This window comes from Microcebus murinus, chromosome 1 (genome assembly GCF_040939455.1).
Source record: "Microcebus murinus isolate Inina chromosome 1, M.murinus_Inina_mat1.0, whole genome shotgun sequence".
Lineage (NCBI taxonomy): Eukaryota > Metazoa > Chordata > Mammalia > Primates > Cheirogaleidae > Microcebus > Microcebus murinus.
Genome location: NC_134104.1, coordinates 12,715,973 through 12,742,099, shown reverse-complemented (window position 1 = coordinate 12,742,099; position 26,127 = coordinate 12,715,973). Strand labels below are relative to the sequence as shown.

The 26,127-nt window shown below is 43.2% G+C and overlaps 1 protein-coding gene across 3 annotated transcripts in view; it reads right to left on the bottom strand.

The window, feature by feature from the left end:
* The window catches only part of TIAM1 (TIAM Rac1 associated GEF 1), a 360,609-nt gene that overhangs the window by 186,062 nt on the left and 148,420 nt on the right, over window positions 1-26,127 (bottom strand). For 2 of the 3 annotated variants that reach the window (XM_076000522.1, XM_012780925.3), the window contains one exon: window positions 235-418. The gene's annotated coding sequence lies outside the window, so the exon portion shown is untranslated. Of the gene's footprint in view, window positions 1-234; window positions 419-5,015; window positions 5,193-26,127 lie in introns of those variants that run through there. The other variant, XM_012780924.3, reaches the window with a different exon arrangement.

The following is a 26,127-nucleotide window of genomic DNA, read 5'->3' as shown; positions in this document are numbered from 1 at the left end:
ACACAGTATAACCATGGAAACAACTCAACAACAAGGAGAAACATTCCCCAGACACCAATTCAAAGCCTCAGATTGCAAACAGGGAGAATGAGCAAACCTCTTCCCACCAAAACAGTCACAGATGACAAACTTCTTATTGTCCCAAAACAGGTGGATTTGGGAAGGATCATATGAAGACAATAGATCAAAAGCTTAAATCATCATTTCTCGGCCTTCGGAAGATGCCCCACTTACCCCATCCGAAACAGAAGAGGCTTCATCAGCATCTCCAAATGTGCCATCTGTAGGAACTGCTCACATCCCGGGTGAGAGACTGGGATTCAGAGCATCAGACCCCATGGTATCAAGCCTCCTCCTCTTCCTCCTCCTCCTGGGCTTCCGGTCTAGAAAGGCGGGCCTCAGTTCACAGTGGTTCTACCTATAAGAGTAGACGTAAGGAAAGAATGGGCTTTGTGTTCCTTTTCTACGCGCCTCTAAAGACTGCAAGATCACCCTCAGACACATGAATGCAATAACGTGAGTACCTCACATATTGCAGACACTCAATACATTAGTATTTAGTATTTGGTATGTTCATAAGCAATTCATATTTTAATAATCAAAAAAGCATTTACCAGGCCCTTATTCACCTATGGCTTTGTAGAAAGCACGTTGGCAGTGGTGATTTTTGCCCACCAAAATTTCATAAATTTATGGAGACACTGGAGCATATGATTTCAAGGTACTGGATGAGGCTCTGCAGTTCTGTATAGGATCTCAACAAATCCACATCAAACCAATAAACAAACCAAACTTTCCAAAAGTGATGATCTCTTCTCCAAAAGTTTTATCAGTGAAAGCCTTGCTGATACTTGTTTTCATGCAATAGCATCAAAATAAACCAGAGAAGCGAGTATTGCAAAATACTTATGAAAACTATGCCTCCTTGTTCTTCATTCTCATAAAAGCATCAGCTAGAACAAAACAGCACCGCTGGGGCATAGTGGGCAGGCCAGACCAGGTACAGCTAGTCAATCTGTCTTCTTTGAAAATAACTCCATACCTAAAGCCAATCCACTACATAAAATGAAACCAAGACTCACTCCTTGGGCAAAGCAGTGAATGATGTTAGCGCAACACTGTAAAGCAAACAATGCCCGTTCCAGCTCACAATCCCTTCCCATCCCCAGCTCAGCCCCTTGCAATACTAGATGCATAAATAAATTCTAGCTAACTATACTGTATATTCCCCAGGACTTTTTCAATTGGGACACCCCAGGAAGAACAAATGGCTTAGGGTTGGGCAACTTCAATCATGCTATATTCCTTTGTGGAAGGATATTAACCAGTCAAGCTCCTCCATCCTATGCTTTTGTTTTCCCTTCTTGGTTGCAATGTCAACCATAGTACTAAACAATCAATACATCCCCCAAAGTATTTAGGAATTCCAAAGTCTGGAAAAACATTCTCAGAAAAATGCAGTGCCAATACAAAACTGCTATGAATAATCAGCACCATCGAACTCCAAATTAAATTCTTTTTTTTTTTTTTTTTTATGTTTTTTCTAAAGACAGGGGTCTCACTATGTTACCCAGGCTGGACTCAAACTCCTGAGCTCCAGGGATACTCCCACCTCAGCCTCCCAAGTAGCTGGGACTACAGGCTCGTGCCATAGTGCCTGGATTCCAAGTTAAATTCTTGAGTAACTAAATTTAACAAACTTTGCCTTCATAGAAGCAACCCACTAACTTACATCCCAGTCACTGCCAAGTTTTGAGGTTTGTACTCATTTCATTTGCACCCTAAAGGTAGCCAAAAAAAAGAAAGACAGAAAAGAAATAACAGAGCAGTGAGATCCTCAAGGAGATGAGATGAACTGGAAAAAAAAAAATCCTAGGAAGGTAAGATAAAAATTGGAGGGGAGAAATACACAGCCAGTTTACCACCAATCAATTACCATAATAAGATACAATAAAAAGTGACCCTGGTAACCCCACTTGGCCATAATGAAGAGAAAACAAATGGGGGAAGTAGTTTCTGTTTTATTCTATTGCAATAACTTCTCCTTTTTGGAAGGAAGGCACTGAGATGAGGTTAGAGGCAGAAAACAATCAAAGTACTATAATCAGCAGTAGGTAACGTTTTTAAGTGCCTACTTTGTGCCCAATCAGGGATAGAAACCTTACTTAGATGGCTATTCCTATTGAAATCTCACTTTTCATTGAATTCATACTAAAATCTCACAACAGCCCCCATTAACAGTTTTCTCACAGTTGCGGAAACAGAAGTTCAGAGAAGTTAGGCAACTTTCCTGAGGCCACACAGCTAAAAGTGGCAGAGCAGGAATTCAAAACCAGGTCTTTTCCACTCCAGGGTTCTTGATCTTACACTGTCACATACTCAGAACTTGTGAGAAAACTTCAAAATGCTCAGACTCATGCATTAAATATTAACCAAAATGAAGCATTCTTTCCCAGTCATTGCAGCAAATTTGTTCTGCTCTGGTACAACATAAATTGGTATTGTCAAGTGGGTTAAAAGTACCTACAATTCACATTAAATTATCTGTAAGTTTCATGCAAATTCTAGTTAGATGTTTCCAAAACAATTTCACAGGGTGTGCCTCAGTGAATACACAAAACCCACCCAGGAACAATCTGGTCCAATGTGTATGGTACTCACGAACAGAAGGTATTTTTAATAAAACTGAAAAAACATAACATCAGAGACACAAAGATAATTATATAATGTCTTCCTCCTTGCAGCAAAGGGACTCAGTTTTTTTATTTTCAAATATTTAAAAGGATTTTCAAATCCAGCCTGGGCAACATAGAGATTGTGTCTCTAAAATAAATAAATAAATACATACATACATACATACATAAAATTTAAAAGCATAAACAGAGCCAAGCAGGTTATTAACTCAGAGAGGTGGAGAGATCATATGAAAAAATAATGATACAGAAAGTGTCACTTTCTCTCACACCTACATAGTCATATAGCAGCATTAACCCTAATTTTGGATGTCTGAATGATGATGTCTTCTAACAGTCCCATGTGACAATATCTTAAAACCTTTATGAATAATGTATTCCCCTTTTTCCAGCCAAGAATTATTGTTCCATAAAACCCCCGTCTATTAGTCAGTTTCACCAGCTCCATCATGAGATCCAATTCAGTTGCCTTTCCTGTTGAGTGAGGTGCTATAAGGTTCGTTGAGGGTGGGGGGAATAGGTTACAGACCTCACATCAGCCTCAAGTTCACATCTACCTGCGGGGTCCTTTCTTGAGCCCAAAATGACCTAGAACTCGGGGTTTTAGCAAGTGACGGCCCTGGATCATACAACTTGTTGTTCTTTCCTGAGACATGTTTGGTTTAGTTTAAAAGCAATTTTCTTTACATCTGTATATTTAACTTCAGAGAAGCCAGAAGGTTAGAGCAAGCTAAGTAAACTGTGGCCTGGGGAACCTGTCCCTTGACCCCCACGTGTTCACGTGGAGGTAAGCTGGGAAAGCCAGGCTATTCCAAGTATTAAAAAAAAAAATGATAAAAGCAGCTACTAACATCCTCCTGACTGTACCCACCCCAGAACCGGGAGAAACACTTGTAAAATGAATATCTGGTTTCCTATAAAAATAATAAGAGCCACCCACTTCTTCACATTCCTTTCTTGCCCCAAAGGAAAGCAATTCTATAAAAATTCATATGGGCCAGGTACGGAGGCTCATGCCTGTAACCCTAGCACTTTGAGAGGCTGAGACAGGAGGATTACTTGAGGCCAGGAGTTCAAGACCATCCTGAGCAGCACAGCCAGACACTATCTACAAAAAATTAGCCAGGCGTGGTGGCACGCCTGCAGTCCCTCCGGGGGCTGAGGCAGGAGGATCACTTGAGCCCAGGAGTTTGAGACTGCACTGAGCTATGATGATGTCACTGCACTCTAGCCCTGGCAACAGAGCAAGACCCTGTCTAAAAAAAAAAAAGAAAAGAAAAAGAAAAAATTCATATGAAGGATTCACTTACAAAAAAAGAAAAAAAAAAAACAGCTCCAAGGGCTGCTGCATTACTAAGCCCTTGGTTGATCAGACATGAAATAAGTGAAACAGGTAAGAGTTAACCCAAGAGCCTCCATCTGACCCCTACGCAGTGAACAAAACCACACATGCCAAGTGAAAGCCCAGTGACTGGCTCCAGGCTCCAAATAAAATCTAAAGAACGTATGTGAGAAACTTTGCGCCAAGTTTATCCTTTGCGGGGCATATCAAGAGCCACTTGCAATGAGCCCAACCCTCGTGGCACCCGCCACCCCAAACTTCCTCTCCACACCCCACCCGAAATTGACTTAGGCAATCAATCCAAAAGATAAATCAGCTGTCACAGAAAAACTGGCATTTAAAAAAAAAAAGCTCCAGATCAACAACACCTCCACAGCCAGGAACCTTGGGCTGAACTAATTTAATCGGACGCGAAATAAATGAGAAACCCGAGCCTTCCAAAGCCTCGCTCCAAACTCCCATCCAGGTGCCTGTGGGGCTCCATCCACAGTTTCTGAATATTCCTCGGGAACGACTTTTCCTCGCTTGAACCCCAAGCCCTTCGTGGGGTTCATTATCAACGACACGGACCTGTAACCGCCCGACGCGCGGCGGGACGGCCCGGGGCAGGGCGCACCTCTGGAGGGTGACAAGACCCCGCATCTCCGTCCCCACCCCGTATGCCCTGCGACGCTCCTCGGTGATCCCCTCGGGCAAGGGGGGGGAGAAGCAGCGCTTTCTAAGTCCGACCCCTTGCTTCACCCTGAGCCAGCACCCGCGTCGCGGTGTCCCCGGCAGCTCCGCGCGCGACGCGCTCCGGGCGCAGCGTGGACGCGGCCCCTAACTGCGGGCGGGGGCTCCGGGGCGCGCGGCTTCCTCCCCGCCCCAGCCCCGGGCTCTCACCTATCCCCGGCCGGACCCACACCCGGCTGCTTCCCCCGGCCCACCCGGCACAAAGAGATTCGCCGGTGGGACGAATCGGTTTTCAAATTGAAGCTCACCCCTGCTCGGCGAGGCGCACGCGCTCCTCCCGCCTGGCTCCACCACCTCCCAAACTTCCAGTAACACAAATGAGGAAGCGGCAGCCTTCCCCGGCTGCTGGCAGAGGGAGTGGGTGTAACTTGCGAAGTTTCGTGCTATGATGAATCTGGTCATTTGGGTGTGTTGGAGAGGGTTTGTCGCTCCTCCCTTCCCCCCTCCCACCAACCTCCCTCCTCTCCGCCTCCTTCTCCAATTTAATTCTCCCCTCTGGCATTCGCTGCGCCTTGAGCTCAGGCCGGCTGTCACTCACAGTCCCAGCACCCAGCCCACCGCATCCTTAGGGGAAATTTATTTCCAACAGGTCTTAACCATTTTACAGAGATGAACCTTGGTCGTTCTGCACAAAGCTTAAGTGCCTGTCAATTTTTTTCGACAGCACAAGGCAAGAAAGCAGTGCCTCTCAGAGGCTCTAAGAAACCACAAATGTTATATATGACCGCCCCCCACCAGCCCCTTGCAGGCAGGAATGTGAGTAGTTCATCAAGTGGAGACCTAACCCCTAACCACCTACTTAAGAGGAGTGGAGGGCAGAAAAACAAAAACCAAACTGCCAACAGGCTATCTTTTCTTTCTTTTTTTTTTTTCAGTCCCTATTCTTCAAGTTGCAAGGCTATCTTTTCTTCAATACACATTATAAAGTATTTCAAATACACAAACATATATTTGAAAAGAATATAATGAATAACCAAGTGCCCACCATGCAGCATAAAAAGTTACAATACCAACAGAGTTGAAGCTATCTGTGAACTCCTTCCTCGATGAAACCATCCCTCTTTTCCTCTTCTTAGAAAGAAAACAGCCATACATTTGATTTTCTATGAGCAGTTTTTATATCACCATTTCTAAAAACTGTAAAGGAAACACGCTAACTTAAAAGTTCACCAGAAAGCAATCCAATGAGCATGCCTCCGCTGGGCTTGACCTTGGTTTCCAAACAGAAGTTTCATTAAACAAAACTTTAAGTGGCCACAGGTTAAATGAAGCCTCAGGTGGCTGGTTACAGAGAATGAGCGAAATCACAATAGAAGAACACAGCAAATCTGGAGTGACAAGTGAGCGGCCATATCAGGAATAGTTGGAGCATTCATGGATGAAATTGATAGATTAATAGAGCATTATCATTTTATAAGGTTAATAGCTATGCCAAAAGCCAAGAATACTGACCCACACTGCAAGGAGCTTTCCTCAAAGACACAAGCAATGAAAATAGAAAGACAACATTCATTAACAGAGTCATAATGACTCAAATGTTATCCACGATTACAGTCTGGGAGCAATAGTCCAAAAACAGGAACTTTCAGGATAACAATGATAAGAATTGATGTGGTGGAAACTATGGTACATTCAAACTTGACTCAAGTGTGTGTGTGCACGCGCAGACGTGCACATGCGTGTATATGAAGAAAGAGACACTTGGATCATCTTTATATTCTTGGTAATGCGCACAGAGGCTGGCATAAACAAAAATTTAACAACTACTGATAAATGAAGGAAGCAAATAAACAAGAGAGCGCCCATGAACACTTCTGAAGGAACAGAGTGAAGAGAGATAGGACTGTTCAGATAGAGTAGTGGTCCTTAACTGAAGGTGATTTTGCTGCGGAAACATTTGGCAATATCTCCAGGTATTTTTGGTTGTCACAGCTGGGGGGTGCTACTGGCATCTAGCGGCATCTAGAGTCCAGGGATGCTGCTAAGCATCCTACATGCACGGGACAGACCCCACGACAAAGACTTATCCAGCCCCAAAAGGCAGTAGTGCTGCTAGTGAGAAACCCTGAGATAGAGGTTTCACTCTCAACTGTCATTTAATTCATTTACTCCACATAGCAAAATCAACCATCTCTAGAGACTCTCTAGAGACTTATAAAAATACAGGATAACACTTCTGCCTCGCCCTGTGCAGCCCTTGAGGGCTGAGAAGAACGTGGACGCTGAGGTCAAGGGCAGGAAAGCAGTCCATGGTCCGGGGCATAACCTCGGTGTCCCTGCGCTCCTAAGCTAATGACTTCTGCTGCTGCATTTGCATGAAAATAATCACGAAAGGGGTGAAAGGAAGATGATGTAAAGCCAGGGGATGGGCTTTAGAATCAGAGACGCTGCACTTGGGGGAAGGACCGCTGGTGTGCGGTGAGAAATGGGACAGATACAGAGACAAAGCGGCATATCGGGGCCATCGGTCTTTTCTCCATTGACAGTCAGGAGTCTATGCTGGGAAGACTCCATAGAACAGGAAGGACACTTCATCTCACCATAGCTGATCAAAAAGCATGTTACGGCCGGGCGCGGTGGCTCACACCTGCAATCCTAGCACCCTGGGAGGCCGAGGAGGGCAGATTGCTAGAGGTCAGGAGTTGGAAACCAGCCTGAGCAAGAGTAAGACCCTGTCTCTACTATAAATAGAAAGAAATTAATTGGCCAACTAATATATATAGAAAAAATTAGCCAGGCATTGTGGCGCATGCCTGTAGTCCCAGCTACTTGGGAGGCTGAGGCAGGAGGACTGCTTGAGTCCAGGAGTTTGAGGTTGCTGTGAGCTAGGCTGCCTGTCCCTCTTAAAGTTCCAGCTTAACTGCAGTTTTGAAAGCCACTAGTTTTGCTTTTAAAAAGTTATGTGAATATGGGAGGGAGGACAACATGAACACGGGCCTGAGCTCCATCAAAAGCAATGAACTTGTACACAAACGTACAATACTTCTGCTGCAAAGAAATGCAACCAGTAGAGGGAGTACAGTTGACTTTTGTTCTTAAAAATTTCTCAAGATCCGGATAAACCTGGGGGCGAGGCTAAATGATACAAGGTACAAAAATAATCACACATTACAACAAACGAAAACACTTATGTAAAAATATTTAGAAAAACTATAAACCGTGACACCCTTTAAGGTATTTGAACTGTTAATGGCTATTTACACAAGAGTTAGCTAAATAGACAGAAGAGGACTATATAATAAATACATACACATTAGAAAATAATATTTGGTATGTTGGGAAAAAGTCAGAAGGTTAAACTTCCCTTTTCCTTTGTCAAGAAAATTCACACTCAGAATTAAAACACTATGGAGAGTTTATTTGAGCTTACATCCCCAAAGATTTCAACTCAGGCTTTAGCTTGCTGATTTATATATTAGATCTACAATAGCTGACTTTTAAAATTCCTTTTACATTGTGTTCACAATGACACAAATGCCTTCCTTTAGCAATTATCTTCCGGATTTCTGCTCAAGGGTCTTCAGAGCCAACTTGATCAGGAATCTAGGTGGCTTCACCCGAAACGTTGCAGCCAGCCGAGACGACCAGGTCTGAGAATTTGGTGCCGGTGCTGGTAATGGGGCTCAGCTCCACCATTCCCAACCTGCACTGGGAGCTGAGGAGGGCTCCCAAGAACAAGGTAAGGAGTGTTTGCACCAACCTGCCCTCACCCGCATCACCTGGCAACAGCTACCCGCAAGGCTGGGAGGAGCGTTCTCCTAGCATTAGGTGATATACAACAGGGGTGTTAACACAGTCAAATTATCTGAGTCCAAATAAAAACACGATTTCCTAGCACAACTGCAGTTCCAAATACAGATGCCGTTAATCCTACGGTGTCGCTATAGAAATTCAGAACGCTTTTCATAAATTCATTTTGGGCTTGGCTACCGAGTGACTGTCGAAATCAATTTTTTACATTTGAAACTGGATTAAAGGTCTAAATATGGATCCATCCCACCCACGCCCAGGCTGGGTGATCTGAGGATCTGCTCAGGAATGCCGACGTGTTTGAAAACTCTCCTCTCACCCTTGGACGAGGTCTTCTCTCTGACAGACAAACAAGGCTCATCCTCTCCGGTGATACCTCGAAGCACAGGCCCTCGTTGAATTTGATTTGATGCAAGAACGTTCTACAGCTTTAAAGTAAACCTCGTGCCCACCACACTTCGATACTCCACACAGTTTTCTCTATCTGAAAACCGAACACCTAACAAATATCCAGAAATAGTCCCAAAGAATATAAAGTCTGTCAAAAAGAGGCCAAGAAAACTCTAATAGCCTTTAAATGCCACCTCCAGAATATATCACAGCAAATATATCACAGTGGGGCAAGTTCCTTAAAATCCTCAAAGTTGTGCTTCAATTTCCTCCATTATTAAATGATAGTGTTCAATTTAATTTTCTCTGGCTTCCTAGCTCCATCTTCCAATTATATGTTTCCATGATTTAAAAACCCCCATTGCTTTCATTGCCCCAAATTAGATTTCCTTGCAGAAGAACGACTTTTATCTAACACATCAAAGTCAAGAGTGTCAGGACTTATTGGTGGCCCACCTACTTGGAACTGAAGCCAGGTTTGTAACTCGGAAGGTGAAGGCAAAAGGGAGGAAGTGCAAGCAGAGGATAAAGGTAACAAAGAAGGCAGAGGAAAAGTCCACGAACCCTTAGCTCCCGCTAGCAATGAGCCATATGGGGCCAGATGCTGTCCCACCCCCTACACAGTGGGGCTGTTGATCCCGAGGGCTCTGGGTGCCCTGCACAAGTGGTGCGTGTGGTTCGTGGGGGTAAGACCATCTAAGCTTTTCCTTGTGTGGGATATTTCAGGTACCTCTCTGCTCAGCAGCAATAAACAATAATAACTGTTATTGGCACTAAAAGTAAGATAATGCTGAATAACTAATGTAAGAAGATAAGAGGTCACATTCTAATTTCAGCCCTGCCTTCTCTTCAAAGTATGCCAGGTAAGCCTTATAAACTCCAGTATAGCCTTTTTTTTTTCCTTTGAGACAGAGTTTCGCTTTGTTGCCCAGGCTAGAGTGAGTGCCGTGGCGTCAGCCTAGCTCACAGCAACCTCAAACTCCTGGGCTCAAGCGATCCTCCTGCCTCAGCCTCCCGAGTAGCTGGGACTACAGGCATGCGCCACCATGCCCGGCTGATTTATTCTACATATATTAGTTGGCCAATTAATTTCTTTCTATTTATAGTATAGACAGGGTCTTGCTCTTGCTCAGGCTGGTTTCGAACTCCTGACCTCGAGCAATCCGCCCACCTCAGCCTCCCAGAGTGCTAGGATTACAGGCGTGAGCCACCGCGCCCGGCCTCTAGTATAGCCTTTTGAAGGAGCTGGGTCAGGGATGTCCTAGCGGGGAGGCCTCATTTGGTCGTAGGAAAAGCAAGGACACAAAATGAGAAGACCTGATTGGAGTCCAGGCTCCACCTACGACCAGATGAATAACGCAGAGCAGGCCACTTCATCTCCCTCCGGTACAACGGGAGGTTGGAATGGACGCCTACTGGCAATGGCGTGCAGGGGGTAATGGGCTCTGCACGGGGCACATGCCCAGCACTGTCTCTAAGTGGGCAAATGGGCACTAAACATGGCAAGACAATTTTCAATCAGGACATAAGCCAAGCCTGTATCTTAAACTATCTTAGTTTATAATGTTTTTGGTATTTCTCATGTTGTTTAGTGCTGTTTTGATAATTGGTAAAATACAGTCCAGACACTGGTTATGTGCTGGACAGGAAAGTGGGGGGCCCTTCCCAGACCTGGGGGCCACAGAGAGACCTCTTGAGCCTAAGTCCTCCCCAGAGAGCCCCTGTTGTGAGGCAGTGGCACGTCACCCTTGTTAAGGGTGGACACAGTGAGCTACAGTGGCCCCTGGCACTGACCAAGGCTAAGCAATTTAACAATATTTGTTTCTGCTATTCATGAGTGGGAACAGTTTTGACTTTTATTTTATATTAAGATACAGTGGTAACTGTTGTTTTACATTTTTCTGGGCCAAAACGTATTGGAGGGAGGGGAGGTAGAGAATGAGGAGACCTCGGATAGGAAGGAGACGCTGAGCACATGGCAAAATGAAAAGGACCACATCCATAGATCTGTTTGTGACACCAATACCTCACAGGTCAATTAAAACGAGGTGACTTCTAATGAATAATGGTCAGAGAGAAAATGCTAGCGAGAATCCACTTGTCTTGCCTTCCCTTCCAAGAACGTACACATTAGATTTTACTCTAGGAGCACTTGGTACTATCTTCCCTACGTAAATAAAAATCCAACATGCAAAGAATATCTTCAGTCAGGAAATACAACAAGCCTCTATCTCAATATATTAAATGGCCTAATGTAGGGTGACACATGAAGTGGGTTATAGACCCAAAAATGTAAGAGCAGAAAAGGGTCTTATCAATCACTCATTCATCCAAAGTCAAGAAGAGTAAGTGACTTGCTGGGGCTCACATAACAAAACAATGGCAGCCTAGAACCCAGATGGATAGAAATACATTCGCCACATGTTCCACCACTCAATTATTACCTCCTTGGGAAAAAAAAAAAATTCCCATAAAATGAACATTAAATGCAGTATATGCATATATAATTTTGGGCCCCAACACAGTACAAAAGACACATACAAATAAAAAACAATATAAATTGAGCCCATATAAAACTAATAAGCAAACCATAATAATTGAGTGCATAAGAAATTACTTGGCTCAGCCTCAAGCAAGCAAGAGGCCTGCAGACCTGGGAGGGAAAAACGCAGTCAAACCAGGATGGCTGAAGGCTGTCTGATTCAGCTGCAGGCAGCATCCTCCCAAATTACAATAGCAAGCCTGGCAAGAACGTGGTGGGGGGTTGGAGTAGGGATAGATCCATACGTGCCAAGGGTCACGATTCCAATCTGGTCAAAGACACAGACATCCTCAGTTAGGAAACTTCCACCCCTGGAATCTCAAGAAATTAAAATGCATTTCTACTATTGCTGCAAAATACCATCATTTTCACTTGTACGTGAAGATTCATTACAGCATTCATTATTCACAATAGCCAAGATTTGGAAATATTCTAGATGCCCATCAAGATTTGAGTGGATAAAGAAAATGTGGTATATCCCTATGATGGGATATTACTCAATCACTAAAAGGAATAAAGTTCTGATCTGCAGTTCTGCTATTACATGAGCGAACCTTGAAAATATCATGCTCAGTGAAATAAGTCAGACAAAAAAAAGGACAAATACTGCATAATTCCACTTATATGAAAAGGTTTTGGACACAGATTGGGTTGATGATGGTTGTCCAAGATTGTAAATGTAATTAATGCCACTGAATTGTGCACTTGAAAATGGACAAAATGGAGAGTTTTGTGTTATCTATATTTTACCACAACTTTTAAAACAGATTCAGAAAAAAAAAAACAAAACATCATTTTCAACCTTTTGGCTCAGATATGTGTAGCTTTTTAAAAACACTGCTGCTAAAACACAAAAGTATTCAAAACTTCAATCTACGCACATTAACCAAGACTTCAAGAGAGCCCACTCTCCCTGTCACATCTCTACGATCTTCGCCGCACTTCCAGAAGAGTGATTTTCTCTGACTGTGAGCGATGAAACAGGATTGTCTCGCCTATCAAGTTAAATCCTTCACAATTGTGAAGATAAAACAAAGCACACCTTTCCACGGCTTGCCAGGTGCCACAGCTGTACGGAACGTCTCTCGCACGGATGTGCTTCCGCCAACCCATCCCAATCCCAAATTTCACGGCAGATCTCGAAACCAGAAAGGGCTGGACGTGAGTCTAGAACCATAGGAGTGGGAGGAACGAATCAAACCCAAATTCCCAACTAAAAATATTAAACGGCACACACAGTAACAGACCATGTTCAGGTGTGCACCCAAGCGGCTGCAAATTTCTGAGGGATTGAGACGCAGACTGGAGTGCCAGGCAGTCTGAGTGACAATTCTGGATAGGCCAGGAATTCCTCTTCTAGTCACAGGCCTACCACTGAATCTTAGGAAAGCCTCAGTTCTTCATCTGTAAAATGGGACTATAAAAGCATGTCCCTCATGAGGCTGTATGAGGACAACTGTGATGACGGTGAGTCCCTGACATTTCCTGAGCACTTTTCCTGTGAAAACCACTAGGCTGGGGGCTGCTTGTCCATTTTGTACCTGGCCCTCATGACAACTCAACAAGGTACTACTTATTACTGGACCCATTTTGCAGACAAAGAAACTAAGGCACGAAGAGGTTAAGTGAACTGCCCAAAGCCACTCAACAAGTAGGAGGTAGGTCTAAAACTCCAACCCACTCTCCCTGAAGTTGGGACCCAAGGTCTACCCAACCTCATTACTACATTTGGGCTGCAGTCTTGTCACCATCAACCTCAGCATCCTCACATTCAATTTATTTGCTTTTATCATTATTAACACCACCTTTTATACCACAATTCTCAGGTTCTCAGCCACAGAGCTGAGTGAGATTCCCAAAGCCTGCGCTTACTCACAGAAAACCTCGTCCCATTCCCCAGGGCAGATGTAGCTGGCAAGCAACATATTTTACGGTTTGTCATTAAGCTCCTGGAAGTTAATCATCACTGCGTCTGAGAAAGACGAGTGCGCAAGCTATCTAACATGCGCAAACTACATTGAGCAACAGGAGAAGAATATGCATAATGCAGATATGTAGGGAACTCCCTATATATATGTATGCATATATGTAGGGAATTCATAAGCGTATTTATGTGTGTGTGTAGCACACAGGCCCCTTTCACAGAACCAAGGTCCCCTGCAAGAGGCAAGTTCAAGGTCTGGATTTGAGACCATTAACTGTCGGGTGGATGTTTTACACTGACCTATTTACAGTACCTCCCCAAAGTGCGCATGTCCGTTCACAACCAAAGGAAATACATCCTGAACAGAATCTTGCTCGCAGCTCCACCACCTCATGCTCTCCCAGACCTCCCGGTGAAACATGGCGGGTGACACACAAGGATGACACACGGCTTCTGGCACAGGGACCCACAGCTACGCGTGCCCACCAGCGTAGGGTAGGCTCAGCCGGCAGATTGGCAAACACTCCACCACATCACCTGAGACACCGAGGCTCAGCCCTTGCACTCCCCAATGCCTGGTTTCTCCGAAATGTAACATCTCCGCCTTGGACCACTGTGCTGACAACCTGCCAAGCTAGGGATCCTTGCTGAGGGCTGGCTGAGACCAAGATAAGCCATCTCCGACTTCTACTTTTCTCAGCTTCCACGAATTCACACACCTTGCTTAGGTTCAGGCTGATGATTCAGAGGTCTCACCCCTCCCAAAGCCCTGTACCTGGGGAATCTTTGTTCTTTTCCTGGCCGCAGATGAACTCAGCCCATCAAAGAGCAGTTGTAATTAATCCCTCACACACATAACTTTCCATTGGCAAAAATGAGTCAGGCCGGCTGGGTTTGAGGTCAGCAGTCTCCTGCCGAAACACGCACCAGACACTGGCCCCCCATCCCCCCAAACTCCTATGTAGCTGCTAATGAACTGCCTGTCGCCAGTCTGGCACAGACGCAGACCCTACTGACTCAGTCAATTCTAATAACCAAAACACAATATTCTTGGCCTTTGGCATTAATATGGGTTTTTGTTTTCATAAGGACATGCCGCCAACTCATTCTATTTGCTCCCGAGAAGACTTGGTTTTGTTCTGCATATGCAGATGACCTTAGACTGGAGGTCATTGTCCAATGTGACCTTCTCAATGAAGGTGGCCCCTGGAGGACACCTGTAACCGCCACCCCCCCCCCACCTCCACCCCTCATCCCTGGTACATTTCCTTTCTCACTTCCCTATTTTATTTTTTTTCTCCTTTGTATACCTGCTAAATGTTTTCTGATTTTACTGTTTTTCTTGTTTATTGTTTCTCTCCCCAACTGAAACGTAAGCTCCACCAGGACAGACACTTTCATCCATTTTCCTCAGGACTCTATTGCAGGTGTCCAGAAGAGTGTTTAGCACGTGGTAGACCCTCAAACAAATAATCAATGATGTAAATAATGGTCATGCATGACCCCATGATGGTCACTCAAGGCCAGAAGCATCACCAAAACCACCCAGGCCTGAGATCTCTTCTTTAACCACAGAAATAAAGTCTTCTGCCATTTCCTTTTGAATCCTAAACTACAAGGAGGAAAAATTGGGAATAATGAGAAAAATATATATTTATCCCAATATATAAATACTTGGGCCTTTCACCTTATACCAAAGCACTAAGAATTTTCAAGAAACTGAATGCTAAATCTCTGAAATGCATGGGTTGTTAAGAAGAAGAGGGAAAGACACCCATAATCCCTGTGTGCCATAATTATCATGCAACCCACCCTCAGCTCATTACCTCCCATCTTTTCAGACCACTCCCTCTCGGACCCTATTACGTTCTGAAAGTTGTCATCCCCCCAAGATTCATATGTAGAAATCCCAACCCCCAAAGTGATGAGATTTGAAGGTGAGGGCTTTGGGAGGTGACTAGATCATGAGAGCAGAGCCCTCATAGTTGGGATTAGTGCCCTTTTAAAAGGGAGTTCTTTGCACCTTCTGCCTCGTGAGGACACAGTCAGACAGCGCCCTCACCAAATGCTGAATCTGCTGATGCCTTGATCTTGGCCTTCCCAGCCTCCAGATTGTAAGAAATAAATTTCTAGTGTTTATAAGTTACCCAGTCTATGGTATTCTGTGATAGCAGCCTGAATGGAGTAAGACAATCCTTAACAATCCCTTCACTGACCTTCATATCCTTGGTATTTTATACTCGTCCTTAAGAAATGTGGATTCCTGGTCACTCTTAGTTTGAATATGTGCCCACTCCTACCCTCTTAGGAGTTATATTGTTCACTAATAAAGTTCTTTGCAAAAGAAGGAAGGAAGGAAGGAAGGAAGGAAGGAAGGAAGGAAGGAAGGAAGGAAGGAAGGAAGGAAGGAAGGAAGGAAGGAAGAGTTCCCCCACCCAAAACAGGTTTACCTTGCCTTTTTCAATATCATTTACTACCTTCAACACCCTATATTATTAAATTAACTAAAATTAATTTACAATGAAGGCCAGGCATGGTGACTCATGCCTATAATCCCAGCACTTTAGGAGGCCAAGGCAGGAGAACTTCTTGAAGCCAGAAGTTTGAGCCCAGTCTGGGCAATATAACAAGACCTCATCTCTACAGAGAAATAGAAAAATTAGCCGGGCATGTGGCATACACCAGCAGTCCTAGCTATTTGGGAGGTTGAGGTAGAAGAACTGCTTGACTTCAAGGCTGCAATGAGCTATGATGAGGCCATTGCACTCTAACGTAGGTGACAGAGTGAGACCCTGTCTCTAAAAAAAAAAAAAAAAATTTACATAGAACTAGAAAAGCCAAAGATAGAGAAAAATCATAAAAGAAGCAAAATGAAGACTGATGATCTACAAAGAAGCAACAATTAGTCTGCAAGCCAACTTCTCAGCAGGAACAGAAGCAGAAGATGATGAACTGATGTCTTCTAAGTGTTTCAGGAAAATCATTGCCAACCTGGAATTTTATATACAGCAGAAATAAAGATAATTTAAGATAGACAGAAATATAATAATAATAATAGTAGTCTTAGGAGATTTAAAATAATATAAAAGAGAATATATTTATCATAACTATCATAAAAACCAGCAGAGGATAAAAAGAACAAAAATATTCTAATCCCTTATATTATCTAGGAAGGGATAAAAGTACAAATTTACATTCAGACTTTGTAATCTAAGATAATTATGAGTAATTTGGGGTCAGGAAGAGATTTTTTTAAAATAGGACAGACATAAAAGGAAAATAATTGATAATTCTAACTAATTCAGGGTAAAAATTTATTTACTTAAGAAAGTAAATAAGAGAACAAAATGTAAGTCATATGGGAAGACAATATTTATGACTCATACAACCAACAAAGGAATATCATCCAGAATATGTTTAAATATATATACACAGATATATATATATATATATATACACACACACACAGAATCAACAAGAAAAAAACCAGCTTTTTCTTGTTGAAAAAGAAAAATGACAAGTGACTTGAAAAGGGAGTTCACAAAGAAAGATATTCAAATGGCCAATAAATCTATGAATAGGAGCTTAGCCTTACTGGTTATCAACACAACATAAATTAAAACCAGGAAATCCACTTAAAGAATACCAAGATTTCTCTAAGGACATGAAACAAAAGGAACTCTTTATAGTACTAGGAAGAGTGTAATTGGGTCAATCACTTTACCTATTAAATATAAAGAATCAGCAATTCCACTCCTAGAAATGTACCCCAAGAAATGCATGCACAAGAGCCCTAAGACATATGCCCCCAAAAGTTCATTGTAGCATTATTCTCAATAGCCAAACTAACCCAAATGTTCATCAGCAGGGAAAGGGATTATGAAGTTATAGTCTATTTACACAATGAAATTGTGGAACAATGAAAGTGTGCAAAATGGAGCTACACACAAGAGAAATGAATCTCACCCTTTCCCTCACCCCCAAAAAAAAGCTGAGGAATGAAGCCAGACCCAGAATACTTAGTAAGTATGATCCTACTCATATACAGTTCAAAAACAAGCAAAACTAAACCACACTGCTTAGGAATACACACTCGAAGAGTAACTGTGTGAAGAAAAACAAAAGTATGATTCAATAAACGTCAAGCCCAGCTGTCATCCTTAGGAGGCAGGGAGGAGACGTGATTGAGGGCAGGAACAGAGGCCTTCTTGGGGGCTGGCAATGTCCCACTTCTTGAGCCAGTGACACCCACGTCACCCATCAGTCATGTTTTGTGCACTGTTCAGGATGTGGGGCATGTCTCACAATTTAAGAAGAGTTAATAAAATCCAAATGAAAACTATCTCACAGACAAACATTTCCCACCAAATAGTAACCCCCTCCCCGAATAAGAAAGTCTTTTAATTTTAGCCTATAGATTTAAAATCCTGTATAAATATCACTGCTTCGTTAAACCTCTAAAGAGCCCAATGAGTAAGACAGTTAATGACAGATAAAGACAACTTAATTTGTTCTAAAGGAGATATTAGTTCATTAAGACATTCTCCTCCATTAAACTAATAATAGGTCATATGGCCATAGATCCAGGTGACTCTTTACGGAATATTGTCAGATAGATGATAGACATATCGGTGGATGAATATGTATATATATTTAGTGTGTATATATACATATTGCATGTGTGTATGTATACACACACATACAAGTATACATATATGACCAGCATAAGAATATACTCCTCATGTGACTTTAATCTGAAAATGAAAGCAGCACGTAAGAGTGGTGGCTCACCGTGTCCACCCTCATCCCCGACTCTCTGGTGTCACTGGACTGGATGGGGCATGGACTTGACAACGTCCAGTCCAGGGACAACAGAAAGGAAGTGAGAAGGGTACCGTTGTTTTACCCCACATTAAGCTCAAAGATTCAAGCCATCCAGCCGATGTTTGCCTTTCCCCTTGAGATGAGTCATGAATCCATTACCCATGAATATGCAGCAATTATTCTTAAAGCAATGCCAGTCTGTCACCTCTCGGAGTGGTGAGCACTCACTCTGTCTTTCTTCCCTACACCGTGAGGCACCTCATCCCTGTATTTTCTGATTAGGACCCAGCCTACAGCACAGGACATCAGGTTCTCTTCTGGGTTTTTCATTGCACAGGATTGGTGGCATGGACCATTTCTCTCCCCTCTATTTCTTGTTGTTTCTCTCTGCACAGCACCTCCATACTTCTTCTTCCACCGTCCCTAACCACAAGGATGCGCACATGGTCCAGCGTGGATCATCACTGAGTCTCCAACCTCTGAACAGTGATGGCTCCAGAGGTGGGGCCACGATCCATGTGAGCTCGTCAGGGAACTTCGCTGGTAATTTTTTCTCTTTTAAAATTAAGAATGTCAGCGGGGCGCAGTGGCTCACGCCTGTAATCCTAGCACTCTGGGAGGCCAAGGCGGGAGGATTGCTCCAGGTCAGGAGTCCGAAACCAGCCTGAGCAAGAGCGAGACCCCATCTCTACTATAAATAGAAAGAAATTAATTGGCCAACTGATATATATAGAAAAAATTAGCCGGACATGGTGGCGCATGCCTGTAGTCCCAGCTACCTGGGAGGCTGAGGCAGTAGGATTGCGTGAGCCCAAGAGTTTGAGGTTGCTGTGAGCTAGGCTGACGCCACGGCACTCACTCTAGCCTGGGCAACAAAGCGAGACTCTGTCTCAAAAATAAATAAATAAATAAATAAATATTAAGAATGTCAGCCTAGGACTGCTGGCAGCCATGGTTCAAGCTGGCCTGAGAAAACTAACCTGATTCGGGGAAAACAGGGAAGAAAGAGAAAGCGCCTGACAGTCCTCACTTCCCTGGGTCCAGCTATACCCTGATCCTGACTCAGGCAAACACATGCCCAGTTGGCCTTAAGTCAGCTTTGCTTTCTGATCCTTGCAACCCAAAGTTCCACCTAACAGTGCCTGGATTTGGTTTGTTTGCCCCCCACACCCACAGTGGTTCTATTGTTGACGCTGTTGTTTTGCAGGTGTAAGAAGCACAGCAGATCTGCCTCTGTGATCCACAGCACTCCCCCAGGCCATGAATTTGTGCAGGAATATTTTACTAAGTCGCTAAGCTTTCTCTGATAGTGGCTTTTAAAACTGTACCTTACATGTCTACTCCTTTTTTTAACATCTTTATTTATTTCTTTATTTAATCCTTGTTTTCCCTTTTCCAAATGCTGAATGAGCATATGATGAATGTCTTAGATTTATCTCTTCTGTAAGAATGCTGATCACTCCCAAATTAAGAATTGAAAATGGAGCAACGGCTGGAGATGCTTTGCCAGCATCCAGATGGCAATTTTCGAGTTCTAAAAGAAAGCTCTCTGGTTTTGAGGAAACTTTGGTGGCTTGGGACGACCTAAGGAATTACCTCTGAAACCACACAACACGACATGCAATGGAACCACAAAAAAAACAAAAAAAAAATGTCTCTTCCTGTATATTTGCTGAAGCATTTTGCTTAAAAAGAGATCAGGGCTGTTCAATTTCAAGAAAGAAATATCATGAGGAAAAGTGTAGAGTAACAGGACCCCACGATAGCTCTACCTAACACACATGCCTGCTGGAGTCATTTGCATTGACTTTATCCATCTCTTCCATTATCCTGGCAATAAAGTGTGTGATTCCGGCGTTTTGCAGGAAGGTAAAAACACATTCGCAGTTGCGCTAGCTTTCTTAAGTAATTCCATGGTGAGCTTCACGGTATCTAGCCCCAGTTCCTAGAGACAGATTAGCAGCCCTAGCACTGCATTGTTTTACATGTCCATGGGCCACCAAAAACAAAAACTATCCCAGGTGGAGTAAATTTGTTAAGCAACGGGGCCATTTAAAAATAAAATTGCTTCTAGAGAGCTCTCCTATGGCTTAATGAATGAGGCTCCATTTCTCACATTAAAATTGTGATCAGATGAGAAGCCCTGCAAAGGCCTCCGCTGAATAGTCCTCTTGCACTCAGGCCTCTGCAGAGGGAGCCAATGAATGACCCCCCAGCAACTGGAGTAGGCGTCGGGGAGTAATCGAGGCTATATTTGAGCATGGGATGGTGGGAAATACTGAGAAAATACTCAAACAACAGCCATGGACAGAGAGGCAACTGCAGCTCTACCTCTATCGATTGTTAGTAGGAGTCCCATATTCTCCATAAACAAGTCCTGGAGCAACCGACACCCTGATGGCCAGGGGCTGCGGGTGGATGGACGGACGGATGGACTGAGAATGGTGGCAGTGACAACTGAGTGGTGGCAGTGACAACTGAGTGGGTTTGTGTTCCTGGAGGAGGAAGGACAGAGGACGGGCCAGCCACACCATAAGTGTTGAGTTATGGCTAGTCCAGAGTGGGCAAACTTTTCTTACAAAGAACCAGATGATGAACGTTTTACCCTTTGCGGGCCATATGCTCTCCGTCATGACTATTCAGCTCCGCCCCTGTTATGTAAAAGCAAACATAGACAATAAGTAAATGAATGGGTATGGCTCTGTCCCCATAAACTTGTGATATTATGATATATGTGTATGTTTCTGTCCACAGTTCTTGGCTCATAACTCCCATAGCCCTTGGTACAGTAAACAGAATCTCTCTCTCTCTGACCTTGTCCTGCCCTCCTTTCACCTGCCCAAGGCAAGACTCTAATCTGACCCTTATTTCAGAGGATGTCCTACCCCATGCCCTGGAGGGGAAAATGCTGCCCAGAGAGGTCAAGAAAAATCTGAATAGATAGGCTTTGCTGGGTCTAGATCATATCCTTTTTAACGAATAATATGACGAATCACATGACAACCAATCACATGGTTGTCAACCATGCCTATCCAATGAAATCTCCGTAAAAGGCCCAAGAGGACAGCGTTCAGGGAGTGTCCAGACAGTGGAACACATGAAGGTTCCTGGAAGGTGACACACCCAGGGAGAGATGGAAGCTCCACACCCCTTCCTCTACCTCACCTGATGCATCTCTTCATCTGTATCCTACAATATTCTATATAATAAACCAGCAAATGAAAATTAAGTGTTTCCCTGAGTTCTGTGAGCCACTCTAGAAAATTAATCAAGCCCAAAGAGAGGGTCGTGGGAACCTGAGCTGGAAGCTGGTTGGTCAGAAGTTCCAGGGGACTGGACTTGTAACTGAGTTCGGAAAGTGAGTGGGGGTGGGGCAGTCTTGGGAGCTGAGCCCTTAAGCTGCGGAATCCGATGCTATCTCCAGCTAGATAGTTTCAGAATTGAACTGGAGGACACCCAGCTGGTGTCCGCTGCAGAATCGATTGCTTGCCTGCTAGGGGGAGAAATCCCCACATATTTTGGGGTCATAGAAGTCTTCTGTGTTGATGATTACTGTCTGGTGTGAGAGCAGAGGAAAAACACAGTTAGGTTCTCCCCAAAGAAACTTCACTCATGAACACTGACATTTGAATTTCATATGATTTTTCCCATGACAAAAATTATTATTCTTTTGGGGTTTTCTTCCCCCCAACCATTTAAAGATGTAAAAGGACCTTGAAAACACAGGAAGCCAGCAGGACTTGGCCCTCAGACTAGAATCTGAGGACCCCAGATCTGGTCTCCAAATACTAGAATAGTAAGAAGGAGCGAATATTTCTCAGTAGATACTGGGGAGAGATTCTAACACAACCTGTGTTTTGTATATACTTCTCCTTCTGTCTTTATGACACTATTCTCCATGTACATGCTAAAGTGCCTGTCTTGCCCACTGGTCTATCATAAGCATTTTGTGAGCAGGGTCCATGTCTCACATATTTCTTTATCTCCAGCAGTTGTCATAGTGCCTGGAACATAACACGTGCTGGATAGATATTCCCCGATATTCCCACACTCCTCAGCAACTACGAGATTTCACCATCAAAGTGTGGCATGAAGGGCAATCCAGGAACCACCACCCCAGCTACCAAGTGTCCCACTATCTGATATCACAGCCATGAAAGTTATGCCCTTGGGCTGGTTGACAAAGGTCACAGAAAGTAGACTGGACACATACATTACCCTGACGCTGGATTTTGCCCTCTGACAAAAGCAACTCTTAGTTGATCACATTATAAAAAAAGGGGCAGAAAACCAATTTTATGGCCTCATAGATGTTACTTAACATATGCATGTTCCAAATGAAAAGAAATACATCCCTCTCTGAGCAGAAGACGAAAATCATGTCACCCCTTAGCTACTGAGTTTGGGAATCGGTGTGCAGTGAACACACTGTATAGCCTGTTCCCTCCTTTCCCATCCACCCATCCAGGCCATGCGTCAGGAAAAAGTTCAATGTCATCTCCATGGTGATCCTTCCTCTGTCATATTTGTAAGTTTCCCAGGAAGACAGAAGCTATTAAAAAGAGGGTCCTTAGGGGCTCTTCTTTTTAAATACTTTATTGGAAATCTTGAGGAGAAGTTTGCCAGGGAGCAAATCTGTGTACAAAGAGAATACAGGGAACCAGAGCAGAATCTGTACAGAAATGACTCCTGACTATCCGGATTTGGATGGATCCTAGAATATAGCTCTGGAAACATAACTGTAATCCCAGGCAGGTGAGCAGGCAAGAAAGAAGGAAGGAAGAAAACGAAAAAGGGAGGGTGGGAGGGAGAACCCCAACCGAACAAACGACTCAGGCCGGTTCACCCTCACTTCCACCCACCCCAGCCCTCATAAAGAAACTCAGAGTATTTTTCAGTTGGAAGCACTATGAACAGCAAAGGCAGCACAGAGCATAAAGAGGGCCAATGTTGCCTTTCTACACCCAGGTCTGCCAGTAACTCTGTTTGATTTGAAATCAACTTGCACCGAGACTTAGTTTCCTACTCAACAGAATGGGACTAGAAGTACCCAGGCCAACGGACCAAAATAACACAATTCTGTACATGTTTCCATTCATTGGCTGTCCGCTTTAAATGGCATTTGTATTATTTTTCTTTGCGAAGAAATCTCCATAGCAACTAAACCTGAATGCCTTGGAATTTGACCCAAGCTTACCCACCTGATCAGTTTGGCAAGAATGGTTTTGTTTTGTTTTTTACCAAAGGCCACAGTTAAGAGTGCCCAGAAAATCTGATGGGTTTCGTGCATCCTACCTGGGACTGAGGAGTAGACAAGCTAGAGACTTATTTACCAACGAAGGCAGTTTTCTTCACTGCTTGAGAAATCCCATCATTTATCACATTACAGCCTTGGATGGGCTCACGGCTCAAATTTTTTACACATTCATCCTTGTGTGTCAGCAGTTTCCAAATCCTTGTGGACCACTGTAAAATAATATTTTAACTTCAAATGACTCCTTATTTGGAATCATGTAATCAATACTACTTGACCAGTTGTTCGTCTTCTCTAAACTGTTTCATGGACCACAAATGAAGACCTAAAGAGCAAAATCGAATGCTCTGTTTCAGTGAATCAGTGTGCTGGAACCCCAAAAATAACCAGTCTATAATTTTCACAGAAAGCTTCTCAGTATTATTGGAAAATTCATGCAAAGTTTCTTATAAAAAGAATTCATTTGAGACACCTTCTCTGAATTCAAACTCGGTTATTTCCACTATGTTAAAGGGACTGTAACCAACTGGATGGTAACTTAACAAAGAAGTTCAGCAATTATTCTAATTTCATGAAAGATTCTAAGGGAAACCATTTACGACATATTAATAACTTCCTGTTTTGTTTCGTAGGCCCCATTCTTAAAAGAGCTTTAATATTCCACAGTAATTGATTTTAAGCTTTCCTGATTAACTTTTTCTAAAAATCCAGGTGAATCGTTTCTGCAATTTGTTACTGTTTGTAGCTCAACGAATTATTCATGTGAGCTGGCTGAGGCACATGCATAACATTTTTTAATTAGAGTGCAACAGTGTGCCTTGATTTCAAATCCTAAATATTCCAATCCAAAATTCCTCTGTAGGCTTCATATTTATTGCCAGCAGTATGAAAAGCTAAAAAATAGCAACCAAACTTTCACATCACACAGTAGAGAAAAGCATTTCAAGAAGGCATACAAGGCTGGGAGCGGTGGCCCATGCCTGAAACCCTAGCACTTTAGGAGGCTGAGCTGGGAGGATAGCTTGAGGCCAAGAGTTTGAGACCAGCATGAGCAAGAGTGAGAGCCCAGTCTCTACAAAATATAAAAAAAAAAAGAATTAGCCAGCGTGGTGGTGAGCGCCCGTAGTCCCAACTACTTGGGAGGCTGAGGCAGGAAGATCACTTGAGCCCAGGAGTTTGAGGTTGCTGTGAGCTAGGATGACTCCACTGCACTCTAGCCCCGGAGACAAAGCAAGACTCTGTCCAAAAAAAAAAAGACAAGAAAGTATACAAGCTTGAAATAGACTCATGAGCAAACCCCAAAAGGCAGACATAAACTGACAAGACTTCAGATGTGATCGTCCCCAGTATACTTTCATTTATAGGCAGAAAAGGACATTAGGCACACACTTAATAGTATCATGTTACCAGGAGAAAAACTCAGTAAAAGAGGGGCTTATGATGATAAACTACATGCAGTAGTAGCTGGAGGAAAATAAGGCAAAAGTGGTAAAATACAACTATCTAGACTCTTCTATACATAAAACAACAGATCTTAGATTAGCATGTAAATGTTGAACAAATCCACAGGGATGCAATCAGCAAAATCCAGAATGTGATAAATTTACAAAGCAAAGGACACGGACTCTTCAACAAATAAAGAAAAAAGGAGGGAGGGAGGGAGGGGAGGGGAGGGGAGGGGTGAGGGAGAATGGGGAACATACATGTGACCAGGCATGTATGCAACAGGTGCAATGTGCTATGGTCTGTATGTCTACGCCCCACCCCCAAATTCATATGCTGAAATCCTAACTCCCAAGGTGATGGTACTAATATTAGGAGGTGGGGTATTAGAGGCTGGAAAGGGGAGTAGCAAGAGGGGGACAGGGAGAGATTGGTTAATGAACACAAAATTACAGCTAGATTGGAGGAATAAGTTCTAGTGTTCTATAGCACTGTCAGCTATCCATAGTTAATAATAACTTATCCTGCATTTTTAAGTAGCAAAAAGAGAGAATTTTGAATGCTCCTAACACAAAGAAATGATAAATATTTGAAGCAATAGATATGCTAATTACCCTAACGTGATCATTGCACATTGTATGTATATATTGAAACATCACTCTGTATCCCACAAATATGTAGGATTATTACATGTCAACTAAAAATAAAAGCGAAAATAAATAAATTGATAAATAAAAAAAGAAGACGAGGACTTTAGGAGGTAATTAGTGTCCTTATAAAAGAAGTCCGAGAAAGATCCCCCCCTACCTCCAGGCCTCTTCCACCATGTGAGGACACAATGAAAAGACAGCCATCAATGAACCAGGAAGCAGGCCCCCATCAGACACTAGATCTGCCCTGATCTTGGACTTCCCAGCCCCCAGACCTGTGAGAAATACATTTCTGTTGTTTATGAGCTACCCAGATTATGATGCTTTGTTATAGGAGCCTGATGGACTAAGACACATGTATGTGTCATAATTCAAAAAGATAAGCTACTAATAAAATTATGAGACAAGAGGACAAATCTGAAAATTGGCTATATACTCGATAATATTAAGGAGATATAGTCAATATGGCTTTTTTTATGTTTTCATCTTTTAGTGATTTATACTAATATATTCACAGATTAGACGCTACATTGTCTGTGATTGTGTGCAAACAATCCAGTGTGACTGTGCGTGTGTGTGTGTG